A 6,033-nucleotide genomic window follows, 5' to 3' on the forward strand; every position below is an offset into this window, starting at 1 on the left:
CTACCACGCCCGGCTAATTTTGTGTATTTTTAGTAGACATGGGTTTTCACTACGTTAGCCAGGATGTTATCAAACTCCTGACCTCGTGATACGCCCTCCTTGGACTCCCAAAACTCTGGGACCACAGGCATGAGCCACCGTGCCCTGCCCTACCACTTAACAATTTTTAATTTTAATGTAAAACTTAAGTTGTTTTAATTATGTGCAGATAAAGTTTAACTCCTTCCAGAATAAGTTAGGGGCATGGTTACTTCCATATGTTCCCAGACCTTACCCATTGTGAAGAATTTGAACAATTCTTAAAGGCCAAAGCAGCAGTTTACAATCTTAAACCATTTAGCAAACCTAGTATCTGGCCAACACAATTTAGACCACATATTTACATCTTGAATATGTTTGTAGTTTTAGCAATAATCCCCTAAGACTGTTTTATTTTTAAAGATTAAAGTCACATGAACTAAGAGGCATTCACCACCATGCCCAGCTGATTTTTGCATTTTTAGTAGTGATGGGATTTCACCATGTTGGCCAGGATGGTCTCAATCTCCTGACCTCGTGATACACCTGCCTTGGCCCTCCAAAGTGCTGGGATTACAGGAATGAGCCACTGCACCTGGCCAGTTTATTTTAAAATAAATTTTATCTTAAGAGACTCTACTTGTGAAAAAAAAGAAATAAAATAAATTTTATCTAAGTGCTTATAGGCCAATCAATCAGAGCTCTTTTTTTAATAGATATTTCACACATAACACATATATGACTACACAGACAGATAGAAGATCTAGCAGCTCAGGGTGGAGCCATTTAAGTATAAGGCTAGGGGCCTGGCACTGTGGCTCATATCTGTAGTCTCAGCACTTTGGGAGGCCGAGGCAGGTGGATCACCTGAGGTCAGAAGTTGGAAACAAGCCTGGCCAACATGGTGAAACCTCATCTCTACTAAAAATACAAAAAATTAGCTGGGCATGTTGGTGCATGCCTGTAATCCCAGCTACTCAGGAGGCTGAGGCAGGAGAATTGCTTGGACCCAGGAGGTAGAGGTTGTAGTGAGCTGAGATCATGCCATTGCACTCCAGCCTGGGCAACAAGAGCAAAACTCTGCCTCAAATAAATAAATAAATAAATAAATAAATAAATAAATAAAAAGAATAGGGTAGTTTCTGGGGCCTAATAAACAGGCACAGCTTGAAGGCAAAAACAATATTTGTAGGGATTTATCCATCTCTAATTCTTGGGGTTCCATGAGAGAAACAGAGATTTCTCGCAAAATGGACTCTGTGGCACCTTGTCTGTTTTCCCAAGGAGTCCCAGGCCATCAGAAGTCATCCTAGAGCCTTTCATGCATGCACAAAGATTGGCAAGACAGAGTTGAGAAAAGTAGTTCAGTTGACTGAGATAAAAACCTTTTCCAGAAAAACAAGATCTATGAAGAGAAAAACGAAAAGGCATTTCAAGTACACCTATAGCTTGGATATCCACTTTTAATTAAGCTGAATGCTCTTTCAGAAATTTATTTTTCACTAATTAAAACTTTATAGAGAATATAAACAGTGATCCTTATTTTTTTTTACTGGTTTGCATCACTCTCTGTTCACAATCATGTTCAGGTTCTCCAGTTTCCTTTTGGAGAAAGTAGCTGGGTTCAGTCAAGGACAGGTTTTTAACTGGACTGTAGATCCCTCCGACAGCAAAGCCTGATATTTGAGGAGGCGATTGTCTGTTAGCCAGAGACTTCCCTTAAAGGATAGCAGTCCTGCTATATTATGTGGGTTGTAAACAGTTATTTCCCATGATTAATTTGGTGGCCTCTGGCACAAGCAAAGCCACCGCTGCAACTGCTCAGAGGCAGGCTGGCCATCCTTTAACCACCAAGTCAAGTTCCTTGCTTAGGTAACCCATTGACTGTTGAGCTGGACCTCAAACCTTTGTTAAAATTCCCTGGGCTATTTCCTTTCTTTCTGATACATAGAGATTACATGCCTTCCCTATGAGAAGACTGAGGGCTGGTGTTTTAAGTAAGGCTTGTTTTAGCTGGTTAAAGGCTTTCGAGTTTTAGGTTCCCAAGTTAGGGAGTGTTAGCTGTTTCAGCTTCTTTTATGACGCAATATAAAGGCTGAGGTATTCCACCCTATTCAGGTACCCACAGTCTGCAAAATTCAGTAACGCCTAAGAATCCCCTTAACTGTTTGAGGAAATGGGCTTAATCTTTTTCTTACCTGGTGCTCTAGTGCCTTCTGCTAAGAATATACCTAGGCATTTTACTGAAGTCTGACAGAGCTGAGCTTTAGATATTGAGATCCTACATCCCCTTTCAGCTAAGAAATTGAGGAGAGTCTCAGTGCCTTCCTGATACTTCCTTGGTTGGGGCACAGAGGAGAATGTCATTTACATACTTCAAAGTTTAAACTTGAGGGTTTTGCATAATGGCTGGTTTTTGATTAAACATGGACAGTTTGGAGTAATTAAGAGGTTTGGTTTTGAGTTTTTGCTAGCCTTTTAACATGCACATCAGAAAGTGTTTTTCACTCATCTATGGGATGACTACTCTCGAGTTAGGGTTTTTAAAGGGCACTGTTTCTCTTCCTAATGGGAATGGGAATACTGTCTCTTTTTTGCCCTTTTTCCCCTTTTGACTGGGTTTTTTGTTTTGACTGGGTATAGGATACATGCTTTTGTCTCTGAATCTCTCTCCTGACTTAGGGTTGCCTGTTTCTCAGCCGCAGTTAGGGTTTGGCTTAGGAGTAACATAACATCTCTTCATGCAAGATGAAACACTTGAATTAGATTTTAGAACACCTCTGTGTATGATCAGGGTCATTAGAAAACTTGCCTAAGACCCCTTTATTTGTCTAAGGTCCTGCAATAATACAGGAACTTGAGCTCTAGTAACACCATGTACATTGGGCACTTCCTGCAGGGGCAACAGTGAAGTAAGGCTTTCTTGTGTGGCACAGCTGGAGGAGCTTATAAGGCTATTGGGGGCCCCAGATAAGGGGTGGGGAGGTAGGGCATCCAGAATTTCCATTTGAGGGTTCCCCCGGGGTCTTTTCTGACTTTGGGGTATTGTCCACTATGAGCTCGTCTGATATGACTGTTTAGAAGGCAGGGTCAATTTTGCAGTGCTTATAAAAAGCTGGGCTATTTCACAGGGCAAAGAAGGCTTTCACATAGGGAACCTTGGACCATTTGCCCTCCCATGTGCAGAAAAGAACTAGTTGTTGGCTATTACTGAAATTAACACTTCCCTCAGCAGTCCAGGCCTGAAGCTGGTAAGATGGCTATGTCCTTGTACAAAAGAATATGGGCCATTTTTTTCTTCAGTCTCAGGGTTAAAAGAGTCTCAGTGTCTCAGGATGCACTCAAGGAGTGCAGACTGAAGATGGTTTGTTACCCATTTTAAAAAAAGAGTAGAAGAAAATGTATCCCTTAGTCTTTATCCTCTTTTTGGAGTGACCCAGGGTGGAGAGAAAGATCAAAAGTGCATTCCACTTCTTTTTCCTCTCTTACTCTGGGTCCTGGCCACCATCATAGGCACCACCCACGGATGCAGGCATGACTTTCACTTGTGGATCTGGAAGAGCTAGTCAGGAGGAATAGTCACGCTTACCTGTATGAGGACCTAACTCTCCACCCTGCTGGTTTCCCAGTCCCATGTGGCCCATAGGCTCCCAGGATACCCTAGCATTCTGGGAGAGATTGTATTTGGGTGAGGCCCTTTAATGGAGGGAGTGTTTTAGTAATATATCTGGCTACCCTTGCTATGGCTCTAGCAAAACACCAAATTCCCAAAGAATGGGACTGATTGACTGCCAAACATGAAATCCCCTTTTTGTTTAAATGTCAATGTAGTTCAGTGCAGAGCAGATGACTCAAAAGAACATAAGGATTGAATAGCTGTTCTCACAACTGTTAAAGGTGCAGCTTTGCTGTTAACAAATGGGGCATGAAGCTTGTCCCTAATAAAGGCACATAGAAGGGAGAGGAATTGGGAACTAAAGGCTTTGAACAAGGGGCAGACAGGGCTCCTTCTGGAGAAAAAATCAATCCTATTTCACTTGGTGGTGCTGTAGGATCTGAAATGTTTGGTAAAAAGTTGGACTCCAAATTATTTCCAGGAAGAATTTAGAAACAGAGGTTTAGGGCTTAATAGGTTGTCCCCAATGTATGCCTTCCAGAAGAAGAAAGTTAACTTGGAACTGTCTGGATTCATTGGGCAGTCCTGAACTTTTACATGGAGGAAAAAACCCAAATGGAGAAGGAGAAGGAGAAGGGTATTCAATTGGGGTAAAATATCCCCCTATACAGTGCCATGAATGTCTATCATTAGAGACAAAAAGCTCTTACTAGGTGACAGTTTAGATAGAAATCCTGAAGTCCCCCTGTCTCAAGGAAATCACAGAAGCAGCAATTATTTAAGTTACATTCCTGATAACTAAGGTCCTTGCTGACTCTACCAACAAGATTACATCCCCAGGCTGTAATAACACCCACAACACTGCATACAAAGAAGGGATAGGAGACATGATAGCCATGAAAATGAAGGAAATGCAATAGAAAAGTCTGGAAGTCCTGGTGCCAACACCCAATGGGTTGTCATTGGTTTGGGTTTAGTCCAGGGGCCTTCAGATAACACCAAGGTGTAGCCTCAGCCAGAAACCTTCAGTTGCCCTAGGACCTCCTTTTAGCCCCATGTGATGGATGAGAAGCCTCAAAAATGAAAGTAAAGACTTAAGGGTCCGCTCCTACTCACCCTTCCAATGAATCAATCTCACATGAGTTCCACTAATGAAACAGGTCAGGTTTGGTGGTCCTGTTGTCCAAGTTGTTATCTGAGCTCGTTGTCTCACAACCAACAAAATTAAGGAGCATGGCCACAAATGGTGAGCTTGGAGTAAAAGTTTAATAAGCAAAAGAAGAAAGTTCTCTGCAGTGGAGAGGGGATCCCGAGTTGGTTGTTGTTTTCACAGTTGAGTCCAAAAGCTTTTATGAGAAACTCATCTCATCTCTGTAGCTGTTTGAGTAATGTATCTGAAAAGCTGTCTGTACAACTCCCCTTATCTTATGCAGATGTGGGATGTCTCTAAGTAAGCACAAAACACAGCTTCTCTTGTTTGTATAACTGTGGGTTTGTTTTACATAAGCCTGCCTCCCCACCCTGTGCAAGCTCCCAGGGAGCCCATTAGGAGTATACATGTCTGAAAAGGGGAGGAAACTTTTTCCTGGGAGCCTGCTAATCACAAAAAGAACAAAAGGCCTCTATGCTTGACCTCGCATCTTTATTAAGCAGCTGCAGTCTGAGTTTTCTCCCCAGGTTGCTCTATTTTTACCTGTAGCTGTGATTTTTTCAGGCAGGCTGCTTCTCTGAGGACTAGTCTTCATTGTCTACCTGATTTTTCCTTTTCTCCTCCCTCATTATTATCCAAATATCTTTATATTTATTCAGCCGTTTCTATTTAAAAACAAAATCGCCTGAAAGAACTTTGCATTTTTGTTGTAAGTTCCTAAACATACTATTTTTATGTTTTATCACTATGATGAATGCTATCTTTTATACCTCTTTCTTAATAGTTGCTACTTCTAATATAGTGCATTGGTCAAGGGGGTTCTCACTGAGGATGTAAAGATAAAAGGATATCTGGCTATAAGAAATAGTCTTTGTCACCAACTGTGGTTTAATGCCTGGGGCTCATCTAATCCAGCTTCAATTCAACTCAAAAACCACACTATGCCCTAGCCTCATCGCATTGTCAATTTAGCACTCAATAGGATAATACCTTGACAGAAGATTGTGATATCAAAGAAACCACCTTTAGTTAACTGAAAGGAACAAATGCTACAAAGAAAGAAAACTATTTTAGCTTTATAAACTAGTTGAGAAATACTTTTCAGAATAGACTAAAATAGGTATAAATTGCCAGAATTTTTAAGTACCTTATGCTGCTGTTGTAGTTATAATGCAGCTAAATACAACACACTTCAATTTAATAAAAGTGATTCTGAGATTAACTTAATTCCCATTATAGAGCCTGGGTT

The sequence above is a fragment of the Cebus imitator genome, unplaced genomic scaffold, assembly GCF_001604975.1.
Source record: "Cebus imitator isolate Cc_AM_T3 unplaced genomic scaffold, Cebus_imitator-1.0 Scaffold417, whole genome shotgun sequence".
In the NCBI taxonomy this organism is placed as follows: domain Eukaryota; kingdom Metazoa; phylum Chordata; class Mammalia; order Primates; family Cebidae; genus Cebus; species Cebus imitator.